General features: G+C 41.9%; 1 protein-coding gene and 1 pseudogene across 1 annotated transcript in view; both read left to right on the top strand.

The window, feature by feature from the left end:
- Positions 1 to 14925, top strand: part of XRRA1 (X-ray radiation resistance associated 1) — a 78106-nt gene that overhangs the window by 436 nt on the left and 62745 nt on the right. Inside the window, exon 2 of the mRNA XM_075546278.1 lies at positions 1498 to 1565. The gene's annotated coding sequence lies outside the window, so the exon portion shown is untranslated. The remainder of the gene's footprint in view (positions 1 to 1497; positions 1566 to 14925) is intronic.
- Positions 10169 to 13297, top strand: LOC142446944 (eukaryotic translation initiation factor 2A pseudogene; annotated as a pseudogene).

Raw genomic sequence — 14925 nt, 5'->3', positions numbered from 1 at the left:
TGATGAAGAAACGAAGGAATTTAACCACTCCAGGACAGTTAGCATGTATCAAAACTCGGTTTTGACAGCAGATTTTCCTAACCTCCAAATCCCTGGTATTTCCCCACGGTCACAATTTTGGAATGTAATCATATTACACATTTTCATTAATGATTAATGCATATAATTTTTTCACCTATATTTACTGGGCATCAGTATTACGGGGCACCGTACTAAGGGTTCTAGGGGGATCTCCAGGGAGACCTGGTACTTTTCATGAAACAAACTCCTCACAAAATTCACTGCCATCGAGCTGATGCTGACTCATAGGGACCCTACTCTAATGACCCAGAATGGTCACGTAACAGAATTGTATGATCATTCTCTTAACGTTGCAAAACATGCTTTTAACCACATGAACGCCCCCAAAGTATCTAATGCTTGAACAAGGGCCACCTGTGCAGCTGTCTTGGGGGCAGCATCATTGAGTAAGACAGACGGCTCCCGTTTGAGTGGCCACTGATGTCCCTCAACAGTGTTAGATGAGATCTCTGCTCCTCTGTGAAGTGATCCCAGGTCACTCCACTCAGGTGCGTGGTCATCTTTATAGCGTCTCATCGAGCCAGATCCAGCTCTAATGTCACCAGCTCTGTGCGACTTTGCCTGATCCTGACTTCTTCCTTCTTTGCAGAAAGCATGAAGTACTCCGTAGCGTTTTGTCCATGATTCTGTTTAGCTTGGCAAACTCTTAGTGAGCATCTTCAGTAGGCCAGGCGCTGTATGAAGTGTCAGGGGAGAGATGAGTAAGACCCTGGTTGACCTTGGAGTAGCTCACAGCCAGGGCTTAGAGCGGGGAGGGGAGGGAACAGACAATGAAACTGGGCCATTCTATTACTGGCATAATATAGTGTGGCAAAGTGCCCCTGGTAAGAGGAGGGGTGGGCCTGAGGTACAGAGGCCAGTCAACCTGAGGAGGGGGAGAAATAGGAAAGCTATATAAGCTTATCTAGGCTATATAAGCCAAGCAAAGAAGAAGGGCAGATTGGGATAGGCCAAAGGCATAGGATGTACAAATGTATGTAGATAAGAACATCATCCATTCCGTCTCTAGGATTAGTTGTGTCCAGGTCTGTGTGTCCCTTATTAGCCTGATTCTGATTCATCCTTTGTGTTATATTCATAGCAAATAACTTTGCCAGACTATTTTCATTTTCTCTTTGCTATTTTTATCCTGTATATTTATTTTTATATAAATAACCATACAAGTGGTGTGTTCTGGTTTGTTTTGCATGTTCTTTGTAAGCACTCCAGCCCTGTGCCCTTTGTCACTCATCTGTGCCTCTGCTCGATCTCCACATCTATATCTATCTCTTTCTGGAGCAACTAATCATGTGACCCTTTCAGAGACCCATAGGAGACAAATTTTGAAGATGAAGGCTCATGCTGGAATATAATTAACGACAAAGTTCACAATGTCTGAATGGCAGGCTAAGAAGAAGTGTAATTTCTGTTTTACAGGTGAAGAAACAGGTGAAAAGAAACAAAAAAAAGCTAGTTCGATCGACTATCCCAAAGTCAAAGATCAAGTAAGTACTGTGTATGCCAGCAGCCAGGTCCCTCTCCTCGGTAAGTTGCTGACACCTTCTTCAACATCCATCCTCTGAACACTTCCCAGCCAGCAATTTACCCATTCATTAATTATTTACCTATCCAGCTAATGGTTTGGTCTTGAGAGAGGCTTCCGGAAAGAGAGATTGACTGAATATAAATTGATCCCCCTTCCCTCTGCCTATCCACCCGTTTCTCCATTCCTCTTACCAACAAAGTGTTACTGAGTTGTCGTCTCCATGCTGGGCACTGGGGTCACATCGCTAAATAAGCTGACCAAGGGCCTCATAACAGACGGTAAGTTGGAAAGGAGAGTAAGCAATAGTAAAATAGTAAATGGCAAGGAAAGTGTTCCTGACCCTTTACAAGGGAGGTCAGGATCGAGAAATTCACAGTGCCCTAGGTGGAACCTGGAGCCCTGGTGGCATAACGAGTTACACACTGGGCTGCTAACTGCAAGGTCAGCAGTTCAAAAACCACCAGCCACTCCATGGGAGAAAGATGAGACTTTCTATGCCCATAAAAAAAAATCAGTCTCAGAACCTCCCAAGGGCAGTTCTGTTCTGTCCTGTAGGATTGCTCTGAGTCAAAATTGAGTCCAGTTTTTGGTATAGTGGACCAAAGAAGCTATGAGCACACATTTTTCATTCAACAGACATTTATGGACTCTGTTATGTGCCAGGTGTTGTGTTAGGTACATAAAGTCATAAGCACAATAGAGATTACCCGTCCCTTGGAGGAGCTTAGAGTCTAATTACGGAGCTCACACACTTTTTAACCCAGGAAATGCCATGGTATCCTTCATTTGACTCACACCTATTTATGAGGTGCTTCCAGTGAGCTAGGTTCCGACCAAGAGTAGAAGAGAGACAGATGAATTAGAAATGTTTCCACCCTTTGGAAACTCATAATTGCCCTATAGTAGACCAAGGAAGACATCAGCATTCATTTCTCATTCAACAGGTATTTATGGACTCTTGTAATGTGCCAGGTGCTGTGTCAGGTACTAGGAAAAGAGTCATAAACATCATAGCTATTGTCTTTTCGTTGGAGGTGTATAGAGTCCAATTAGAGAGCTCAGGCACACACCCTTAGGCTCTGGGATTGTATGATCGAATTTTGCAACACCAATGACGTCTTGATACCAAATACTTTTTGCAACCACACGAACAGCAATCAAACCTATGAACTTCACCAGATGGAATTCATAGAAATCAAATTGCCTATATCTGTGCTCAATATCAAGCAGCTAAAACCAGGCCATATGCCAACTATGGAACAGACCCATTAATTGTTCATATGTAAGTTCTAGTCGAAGCTCAAGAAAATTAAAACAAGTCCACAAAAGCCAAAATATGACCTAGAGGATATCCTACCTGAATTTCGAGAATATTTCAAGAGCAGATTGGATACATTAGACACTAAGGACAGAAGACCTGATGAAAGAAAGAAAAGATCAAAGTGGCTGTTAGAAGAGACTGTGAAACTTGCTCTTAATCGTAGAGTAGCTCCCAGCGTGGAGTAGGGAACAAGTGGAGAGGTCTGGGAGGCTGGCCCCAGCACCATAAATTAAGTGGATTCCTGCCCCTCCCCCGAAAAGAATTTGTTCCAAAGGACGACATTGACTCTGCAGCTCCGAGAGATGGACTGATCAGAGCACACGGGAGAAGATGAAGGGGCAGGAGGAGAGAGTGGAGCACAGCCTGGCCCACCAGGCCGTGAGGATGATGTTCCTGAGTAGAGCAGCCAGTCCACAGAGAGAACAACATGGCTGGCCCCACTATGAGAAATGATGCCAATCAGTGACTAAGGGCGATACAGGGGACTGCATCGGAGACACAGTGTGGGAATTGCACCTGACCTGATCCCACCACACCGAGGAAAATCACTGGGGGAGTGCAGCGGTACAGCAAGGGAATGGAGTGGCAAGGTCCCCAGGGAATGCTGAAAGTGGACTTTGGGGCCAGGGCGTGGTGCCCCAACAGACTGGACTGGAAAACGCTCCTAAGGGCCAGCAAACGAGCCCTGAACTAACTACAAGCTTTTCTCTTGTGAACTGTTTTGTTCTGTTCTTTGTCAGTGGTTTGTTTTTGTTGTTTTGTTGTCTGGTTGCATACTGTTGCTTTGTTTTCCTCTGTCTTGTTTTCGTGCATGTTAGTGTCTCCACAGGTCTGTCTGAATAGGACAGGCTGGATGAACTATCTGGAGGAAAAACAACGGGACAGTTCAGGGGGGACTTGGGGTGGGGGGGTAGGGGGGGTAAGGAAGTGGTGTTAACAAACCCAGGGACAAGGGAAAAACATGGGACCCCAAATGGTAGAGAAGGGGGAGTGGCAGGCCTAGTGGGAAATGATCAAGGGTAAGGTTGCTTAGAGAAGAGGTATACTCTAGCCCAGGTGGCGACGAAGCATGGTAGTAGGGCAGGAGGAAAGTCAAGGGAGATGGAGGAAAGAGCTAGGAGTCAAAGGGCATTCATGGAGGTCTAGACAAAGACATGTACATGCAAATATATATAGGAGGATGGGGAAATAGATCTATGTGTCTATATTGATAGGTCAAGTATTAAGGTGGCGAAAAGACCTTGGGCCTCTACTCAAACACTCCCTCAATGCATGAATACCTTCTTTTATTAAATTGGAACTCTATGATGCTTACTCTCCCGACACAACGGCTGGAGCCAAAGTGGGTGAACAAGTAAATGTGAAGAAAGCTGATGGTGCCTGGCTATCAAAAGAGATAGTGACTGGGGTCTTAAAGGCTTGAAGATAAACAAGCGGCCATCTAGCTCAGAAGCAACAAAGTCCACATGGAAGAACACACCAGCCTGTGTGATCGAGTGGTCCCAAAGGGATCAGTTACCAGGCATCAAAGAATAAAAAATCATATAATTGACTGCACACCTCCATGATAGGATCGCTGAAGACAAATGGGTGCATAAGCAAATGTGGTGAAGAAAGCTGATGGTGCCCGAATATCAAAAGAGATAGTGTCTGGGGTCTTAAAGGCTTGAAGGTGAACAAGCGGCCATCTAGCTCAGAAGCAAAAAAGCCCACATGGAAGAAGCACACCGGCCAGTGTGATCACGAGGTGCCAAGGTACCAGGTATAAGGCATCATGCAAAAAAAAAAAAGATATAAGTGTGTGTATGTATGTGTATATGTGTGTATGTATGTATATGTATATATGTATCTATATACCATATTAAATGAAGGGGGAAGTGCAGAGTGGAGACCCAAGGCCCAAGTGTCGGCCAATGGAGATCCCCTCATAGAGGGGTTTAGGAGAGGAGATGGGTTAATTAGGGTGCGAGGTAGTACCGATGAAGAACACAGCTTTCCCTCAGATCCTGGATGCGTCCTCCCCCCAACTACCATGATCCGAATTCTACCTTGCAGGGCTGAATAGGACAGAGGCTGTACACTGGTACATATGAGGGCTGGAGGTACAGGGAATCCAGGGTGGATGATACCTTCAGGACCAAGGGTGTGAGGGACGATGCTGGGAGAGTGGAGGGTGAGTGGGTTGGAAAGGGGGAACTGATTACAAGGATCCACATGTGACCTCTTCCCTGGGAGAGGGACAGCAGAGAAGGGGGGGAAGGGAGACTCCGGATAGGGCAAGATATGACAAAATAACGATGTATAAATTACCAAGGGCACATGAGGGAGGGGGGAATGGGGAGGGAGGGGGAAAAAAAAAGAGGACCTGATGCAAGGGGCTTAAGTGGAGAGCAAATGCCTTGAGAATGATTGGGGCAGGGAATGTATGGATGTGCTTTATACAATTGATGTATGTATATGTATGGATTGTGATAAGAGTTGTACGAGTCCCTAATAAAATGTAAAAAAAGAAAAGAGGAGAAAAAAATGATTAGGGCAAAGACTGTACAGATGTGCTTTATACAATTGATGTATGTATATGTATGAACTGTGATAAGAATTGTATGAGCCCCTAAAAAATTGTTAAAATTTAAAAAAAAGAGAGCTGAACAGAAAATTTCAAAAGATAGCTTGAGAAGACAGTAAAATATTATAATGAAATGTGCAAAAATGTAGAGTTAAAAAACCTCAAACAGGTACACACAACATATCGTAAGCTGAAGTAACTAAATAAAAAATTCAAGACTTGAATTGCAATATTGATAATTCTGTGGGCAAAATATTGAATGATACAGGAAGCATCAAAAATATTAAAAGAATACATAGGGCCGCTGTGCCAAAAAAGAACTGGTTAACATTCAGGCACTTCAAGAGGCAGCATATGAGGAAGAAGCAATGGTCCTTAAGGAAGAAATCCAACCTGTATTGAAAGCATTAGTCAAAGACATAGCTCTAGGAACTGATGGAATACCAGTTGAAATATTTCAACAAGCTGATGAAACACTGGAAGCACTTACTCATTGTGTTAGTCCAGGTAGCCTAGAGAAACTAAACCATACACACGCATATGTGTTTTATATAAAGGGTAATTGTACTTTAAGTAAGTATCCCAACCCAGTGTAGTCCAAGCCCATAAGTCCGATGTTAACCCATATGTCCCATACCAATCTATAAAGTCCTCTTCAGACATGAAACACATGTAATGACAACGAATGCAGGACAATCACAGAGTCTTTGGATCCACTGGCATTGTGCTGTGAACATCTCAGTGCTGGCAGGGCTCTCTGCGTGGCTTCTCTGGCTTCAGAGGTATGGTTGCATCAGGGTGGATCCAGTGGTGTTGTAAGCATCTCAGGGCTGGCAGGGGTCTCTGCGTGGCTTCTCCAGCTTCAGAGGTCTGATTGCATCAGGGTAGGTCCATGTGGCTTCTCCAGCTCAAGGCACGAGTGCAGTTCCTTGAGTCTCGTCAGCTGCAATGTCTCCCAGAGAGTCAACAGAGAGAGTGAGATAGTGTCTCCCATCTCCAAGAAGAACTACTGGATTTCCAAGAATTCTCAGAAGGCCATGCCCACACAGAGGCTTTATTGGCTATGATCTAATCAACAGATTAGACTCCTTTCAAATCGACACCAGATTATGTAACTACCACATTCATTTATGCCAGGAAATTTGGAAAACAACTACTTAGCTGTCTGGAGGAGATCCATATTTGCACCCATTCAAAAGAAAGGTGATCCAAGTGGAGAGCAAATGCTTTGAGAACGATTGGGGCAGGGAATATATGGATGTGATTTATACAATTGATGTATGTATATTATGGATTGTGATAAGAGTTGTATGAGTCCCTAATAAAATGTAAAAAAAAAAGAAAGGAGAAAAAAAAGAAAATGATTAGGGCAAAGAATGTACAGATGTGCTTTATACAATTGATGTATATATGTATGGACAGTGATAAGAGCTGTATGAGCCCCTAATAAATTGTTTTTTAAAAAAAAGGTGATCCAACAGAATGGGCAAATTATAGAACAATATAATTAATATCACATGCAAGGAAAATTTTGGGGAAGATCATCCAACAATGATTGGATGTATACTGACAGGGAGCTGCCAGAGCTTCAGACTGGATTCAGAAGAATTAATGGAAAAAAGGGATATCATTGTTGACATCAGATGAATCATGACAGCAGAGAATACTAGAAAGATGTTCACTTGTGTGTCATTGACTATGCCAACACATTCATTCAACGGTGTGGATCATGAGAAACTATGGCTAGCCTTGAGAAGAATGGGAATCTCAGAACACTTCATGGTGTTCACAAAGAACCTGTGCCTGGATCAAGAGGGAGTTATGGGAATAGAACAAGGGAAATCTGTATGGTTTAAAGTCAGGAGAGGTTTGTGTCAGGATTGTGTACTCTCACCATATGCACTCAATCTCTATGCTGAACAAGTAATCACATAAACTGGATGTCTGATGAAGGCTGTGGTATCAGGATTGGAGGAAGGTTGGTTCTGGAGAATGTTCAGTGTGTACTGGAAAAGCACACATGTGAGCAAATAAAAACATATGGCTACTAAAGTTCCAGTTCATAATTGCAGATATATTCCAAACAAAATGTGTTTAAATGTGTCTCTAAAATCAGTGGATGGCGGTAGACAAGTTTTCTCAGTAATGCATGTATTCCTAGTCTCATTGCTTGTTTTTGTCCTAATTTTATAAGAAATTAATCACTCATAATTTTTTGGTGCCATTTGTTTGATAAATGCTTTTCCATCCTCTGGTTTTTAGCTTATTTTTGTGTTTGTGTCTAAGGTGTGTCTCTTGTAGCAACATATTGATGGATAATCTTTTCATATATATCCTACGATTCTTTCTTGACTAATACATTTAATATTCTATTTTTAGGGTAAATATTGATAGTATGAATTTATTGCTGTTAATATGCTCTGGGTTTTTGCTTCTGTGCATGTGGTGCTGATCATTTCTTTGTTCCACATATTTTTCTGTGATAAGTTCATTTTGTTTATTGAGTTTCATAGCATTTCCTTTGTTGCTGTTGTTTAATGTTTACTGAATTTTTAATGAAATTTTCTCTTTATTTTGATGAGAAAGTTTATTAATTTTTTGAGGTTACTTGGTGTGTTAGTCTGGGTTCATTAGGGAAACAAATCCACAGAAACATATATGTATAAGAGAGAGTTTTATATAAAGGGTAAGTGCACATCAAGAAAACATCCCAACCCCGTGTTGCCCAACCCACAAGTCCAACAGTAGCCCATATGTCTGACACCAATCCAAAAAGTCCTCCTCCATCCCACAAAACACATGCAATGACGCCAACTGCAGGAGGAAAGCCGAGTCAGTGAACATGTAAGCATCTCAGTGCTGGCAGTGGTCTCTACACGGCTGCTCCAGCACCCAGGCTGCATCCGTGTAGGTCCATGCAGCTTCTCCTCAGGGATATCTTGCAGGAAGTGATCCTTGCTAGCTGAAGCAGGGAACTGGCTAAGGCAGCTGCACCCTGGTCCGACCATCACAAAGCAAGAGACCTGAGAACTAGAAAGGCGAGGCTCACCGAGCCATTTATCTCTCCGCCCTTCAATTAACCCCACATGTGTTTATCGGCCAGGATGGCACAATAAACTTTAACTAACTCACTTGGCATTTTACTATTATTGTCTCAAGTTTAAAACAATACTTTCCAAAGTGGAAGGCGAATTTTGAGAATGATGAGGGCAACGATTGTGTAATGGTGCTTTACTCAATTGATGTATCTTTGGACTGTGATAAGAGTTGTATGAGCCCCAATAAAATGATTTAAAAATAAAGTACACACCAAAAAATACTTTCTATTTTGATATCATCTTGACTTCCTATCTGTTTGGTAGTTCTGTAAGTACAGCATTTATTCTCTTATTTGTTATGTAGCTGTTCATTATTTGCAAATTGTTATCTCCAGATTTTCAATTCATAGTTTTATTTTAATTTTGATACTTCTGTATCTGGGTTGGTTTCTGAGTGATACTGTCATGTGTCTTAATCTCATGTTGTTGTCTGCCATTGTTAGGTCGCTGTCCAATGGACTCTGATAGTTAGGTTTATTGTGCCAACTAGGCTTCCATAGGAACATGTGGGTGGAGTTTAATCAGGTCTCAGCTTGCTTGGAGGGTGATTGAGATAAATGCTTTCCGAGGCTGGCATCCCATATCTCATTCTCCCTGGTGATTGGACCAGCAGGCTGCTGCTTGAGCTAAAGCTTTGCCTCAATCATGTGCTGAACTACCTGTGAGCCAAGCCAACCCATGAATTGTGTAGCATTGCCATGAATCGCTAGAGCCTGAAGCTCCTTCCATGTGACTTGCTTCACCATGCTGCTGATGGATGTGTCACCGATCTTGGTACCTTGGTAGAGCTTGAGACCCCATTGGGGCTTGCTTCTCAATGCTCCTGAGCTACTAACTGTTGTTGCCCCATCCTGCTGTGTGCTGCCTTCGGGTGACTCTGTCTGTCCTGCCTGAAGACAGACTCCTGTCTGCTTTCTTAACCTTGGACCAGCAGCCTGAGTGAGTTGAAAGACCTTCAGTATATTAACTGTTCCACGATAATGAGTTGAACTGAGCCCTCTGTTCTGCTGTGTGGACTAATTAGCCATTATACTCCTTGCTGTATAAATCTATCCGTGTGTGTGTGTGTGTGTGTGTGTGTGTGTGTGTGTATATATAATATTTTTAATATATATAATCTTAAGTGCCCTGGTTTTGTTTCTCTAGAGAACCCTGCCTAACACAGATTCTGTGATGGTTAGGCTGGGCCAGAACTATCAGTGGTTTGTCAATTGAGACATAGTAATCCCCCATGATGTGACCTTAATACAATGGAACCCCCTCCATAATATGATCTTCTATGAGCAGCCCATCAACTATAAGAAGATAAGAGTGGGATGAAGCACCCTGACTCGGGTCACAGCCCTGATGCCGTCTATTAAAAAGATGTTTCTTCAGGGAGCTGGCCTGCTTGCAATGTAAGTGGACACTGTGGAAAAGCTTGCTTGCTTGATCTGGATCCTGCAACTGGCTCCTTCACCTCTGATTCTTTGGACTTGAGCTAATGACCTACCATATTCCCTGCAAATTCTGGGAGTCAGCAGCAGCCTGCCATCTGACTAGCCAACCTTGCATTGATTTGCCTCTGCAGCCACCAGCCTGTCATCTTCCTGCTGATCTTGAGTTTATCAGCCTCCAGCCCAACAGTGACCCATGGAGTTGGAGCCTGCCGTGACTTGGACTTGCCCACTTCTACAACTATGTTAACCACTTTCTAGACAAACCCTCCATCGAGGTCTGTGTACTTCTGAAGGTATTGTTTCCGTTTCTCTTACCATATCCCAAAGAATACTGTGCTCTTCCATTTACCTCACATCAAAATACAGTTTCAACATCCCAGGAGGTCCTTTAAATGTGCTTTGGGTTTGGAGAAGAAGTCTGAATGGAGTAAGATTAGGGCTGTGGGATGGGTAAGAGTAAGGTTTCCCAATGAAATTCTTGCAGGACAGCTCTTGCTGTTCTCAGAGAGTCAGTGGGTATATTACTATGATGATCTTTTCCTCACCAATGCTGTTTTTGTTTTTCTTGAAAGTTCTTCATAATAAGCCCCAGTGACAATCCTGCATCCTTCAAGAAAATCTATCAAGATTTCCCTTTGGAATTTCCCAAACAGTGGCCATAACCTTCTCAGCTGACCTTTCTGCCTTGAACATAACTGTGTAGTATATCCTTTTAGAAGCCACTATTTTGATGGGATCTTTATTTTTCTTGTCACTAAGACCTATGCATATGAGAGAATTTGTCTATAACCATCCACTGATCACAGAGACACGTCTAAAAACATTTTGTTTGTGAAAAACCATGCATTATGAATTAGAACCTAAGAAGCAATTCATTTTTAAGTTACCTTCATATGTTATCCCAGACTTTACTGTCTGCATCGTTCTTGCTGAGAAATTATACCTTAGTTTAGTCCCAACAGGATTTTCACGATTCTTCTTTGGCCCTGGTTTTAGAAAGCTTGCTCATATTATTTCTTTAGGGGTCTGTCTTACGTAGGGTTCATTGAGCTTCTTGAATGCATACCCTGTTGTTTTTCATGATATTAGGCAGGTTTCTTCCAGCAAATCTTCAACGATGTTCCCAGTGCTTTACCCTCTTCCCTCGTTCTGGTTTGGTATTCCAACCACACATGTTATTCCTCTTAATGGTGCCCCATATAATTCCTAGATTTTTTTTTCATTTTTTCCTTTCTAATTATTTCTCTTAAAAATTAATATTAAAAAAGCCATCATCCTGGGACAAGATGGAGCTGTCCATGACCCTCCTGGCAGTCCCAGGATCAGAAGGACTCTACACGGTGAATGGATCATCACATTTTACGGAAACCACAGCATTTCAAAGGGGATCCAGGAAAAATGATAGTCTGTACCTTTAGTAAAGATAGGACCTTGTTTGCCTGGAGCAATGTTAAAAAGAAACTATTATCAAAGTCACTAACAAGAAACCACTGCACTCCTCGAATCTCGCAAAGACAGTCTGCCTTGCGTTCTCCCCTCAAGATCCTGTCTTGGCAACATGGCAGCTGTATGCTACTTCAAAAGATAGCACAGATGGGACACCCAGTCTACAACTTTATTACATGAAAACTGGAACGTGTGAAGTCTTTCATACAGGAAAAAATGCAAAGTTGGTGCTCATCTTAGTCAAAAGATGGTATTTGTGCCAGAAATTTAACAAAGAAGTCCACTTATTTGAAAAGGACTTTAGTACAATTGTACATAAACTGTATTTGCAAAAAAATGAATGATTTTGTATTATCACCTAGACCCCAGGCATACAAGGTGGCTATCTATGTTCTGGGAAGGACGGGGACACCTTCATTTGTTAGACTGTATCAATACATCAACTTCAGTGGACCTCATGCTGCTTTGACAACAAAAGTTTCTTTAAGACTGATAAGGTTGCAATAAAAAAGCTGCTTCTGTGTTGGTAATAGCTGTTACAGATATTGAGTACAAAATAGGAGCTTCCTACTGTGGAGAACAAATACTGCACTATATTCCAACAAGTGGAGAAAGTCCTGCTGTCCAATTACCCAAAAAAAAAGGCCTCATTTATGATGTAGGTTGGCATTCTAGTTCTACTGAGCTGTGTTGTGAATGGTTTTATGTCTGCCAAGGCAACAATTTTTAACTTGAAATGTGACTCTCTATTTGATTTTGGAACTGGTCCTCCTAATGTTACTCACTCTAGCCCTTATGGGCATATATTACTATTAGCTGGATTTAGGAATCTGACAGGATAGATAGAAGTGTGAGATGTTAAAAACAATAAACATTTCTAAGTCAGTGGCCTTTGATTCTACATATTGTGTTTTGTGCACGGATGGAAAACACATCTTTACAGCCACACATGCCATCAGCTGGTGAATTAATGAATAATAGGTACAAAATTTGGCATTGCACTGGTTCTGTCTTGCACAGTTGTGATGTGCCATCCAATGTGGAGACGTTGTGCCGTGGCTTCTTGGCAGTCATTTTTAGATAGAATGCTTCCAGTAAAAGCAATAACTTACCAAGTTCCAAGTGAAGTGCCTAGTGAGGGATCTGAAGTTTCAGTAGCTTACAGACCCCAAGCTCTGCGAATAAGTCCGTCACCAGTTCTAAACTGCATGAGGAAGAACCACCTCAGAATATGAAACCACAGCCTGGAAACAATAGACGCCGTTATCCAAAACGCCCCTTAAAAATCAATGGAAGCATGAAGCTAAGAAAGCTGAAAAACAGGAAGCAATAAGTGACAAGAGTCCAGATTTGGCAGTTACTCCTGTTCCACAGAACACACCACGAACTACTGCTCCTCCGTCAACTTCTGGAGATGCCGAGATAGACCAGAAACCTAAGAACCTAAAGAAGAAACTGTAATTGAACAACTGAAAATAACGAGCAATAACTGGAAGTAGGAAAAAAATCAGTTGGAAACAATTCATAAAGAGAAAACACTTCTCCAAGAGCTGGAAGATTTGGAATTGGGTATTTAAAGAGTCCCAGAAAGGAAGATGGCTACCAGAAATCAATGCAAACACATCTCTTGTAAGACCTACTGTCTTTCATGAGGAATGTTTATCTGTAATTTTAACCATTTCACAATGATCTGACATATATGTGGAATTATTTAATAATGCCTATTAAATTGACTTCTCCTATACCTTATATATTGTTAGTTTATGATATTAAAAATGGGCACGTTTACACAATTGATATATGTATGGATTGTGATAAGAGTTGTATGAGCCCCTAATAAAATGATTTTTTAAAAGGCATGAATTTTTAGATAACCTTGAAAGATTGGAAGACTAGTGTCATTGGTTTTTTGTTTTTCAGGAAGAAACAATATTTATCTTTTAAATAAAGTCATTTTGAATGTAAAAAAAATCAACTTCAGTTTCACTAAATTTGTCTTCTAGTGATTCAGTTATACTCATTTGCACTTGCAGCACATTATCTATTTCTGAAATTTTAGTCTTAATCGTCTGGATTCCTACTTGCTGTTTTTGTGTGATTTCTGATTTATTTAGTCAATTTGTCCTTGTGAGTGCTACTGGCTGCACTGTCGTGGGAGATGGTGGTATGCCCACCCCACGGCATCAAAGAAAAAGAGGGGAGGAAAGAAAAACTGAAGAATCAAGAAAACAAGGAGGGAAGAGACAAGAACTAAGAAAAAGGAGGGAAAGCAGCATATTGTTGATGCAAGTGAGAAAAGGTAGAAAAGGGTAAAACCAAGAATAAAGAAAACTAGACGACATAACACTTGCAGTGTGTAGAGTTAGTCTTTGACCAGCTATTCAGGGCGGTGGGCACCACACTGGGATCTTTACCCCTCAAGTTACCAAGAGTATGTGTGGGATTGAGGGTGAGATCATACCTCTCTTGTCACAGATCATCAATATAGGTGCTGGTGCAGTCCTGAGTGAGTGGAACCAGTTATCTGGTCCCTGCCCCAAGTGTAAAGCTGTTTGCAGTTAATCAAAATGACTGCACTGTGCTAAGCCACCACTCTGTGTACTCCCCCTTTCCTTTGAAGCAATGCATTGTCATCTATATCTAATTCACTTGGTTTCTCCAGTTTTTGTTGTAGAGGGTCTAGATAATATACATGCCTAGTCTTCCATCTTGGCCCATTTCTCCAAGACTACAATATAAGGTCCCTTTTAGAATAAGTAAAAATATAGAACAAAATTCACATTAAAAGAAAAGACCAGAATTACTGCTCTGGAGGTGACTGGTGGATCCCCAAAGACTATTGCCTTATGACAACCTTCTGACCTGAAACTCAGGATACTCCCAGAGGCCAAATAATAGATCCTATAATGCAAATGATAACACGCATAAAGAATGTGCTCCTTTGGACAATCACCTATAAAAGACCAAAAGGGCAGCATTTCCCTAAAACCAAAAATGAAAAGGCAGGGCATGGAGAGGAAACAGGAACCAGGGAGTAAGTGGGAGAGTGGTTTGCAACAATTTGTATATAAAATATTGGTTCTGAAGTCTTTACTTTGGACTGACTGTTCACCAGGGCTTGGATTAGGGTCAAGGCAAGCATTGATACCGTATTTGCATGACCCTTAAAAGAATGATGCTCTCCCTCCATGTTCTCACTCTTCTTGTCCTAGACCTGGTTCTGCTGATTGACTCGCTGCTACTGAGTTGATCCCAACACAGCAACTCTACATGGGGTTTACAAAGCTTAAGTCTACTGAAGCAGATTGCTTCATCCTGCTCCCAAAGAGTGGTTGATGGATTTGAACCATTGACAGTGTGGTTAGCAGCCCAACACCTAACCCACTGGGGGTATAGTGGGCATGCATTAGGCTGCAAACCACAAGGTCAGCAGTTTGAAACTACTAGCC

This window comes from Tenrec ecaudatus, chromosome 4 (assembly GCF_050624435.1).
Source record: "Tenrec ecaudatus isolate mTenEca1 chromosome 4, mTenEca1.hap1, whole genome shotgun sequence".
Lineage (NCBI taxonomy): Eukaryota > Metazoa > Chordata > Mammalia > Afrosoricida > Tenrecidae > Tenrec > Tenrec ecaudatus.
The sequence above is the reverse complement of the archived record's forward strand: the minus strand, read 5'-3'. Positions and strand labels throughout refer to the sequence as shown.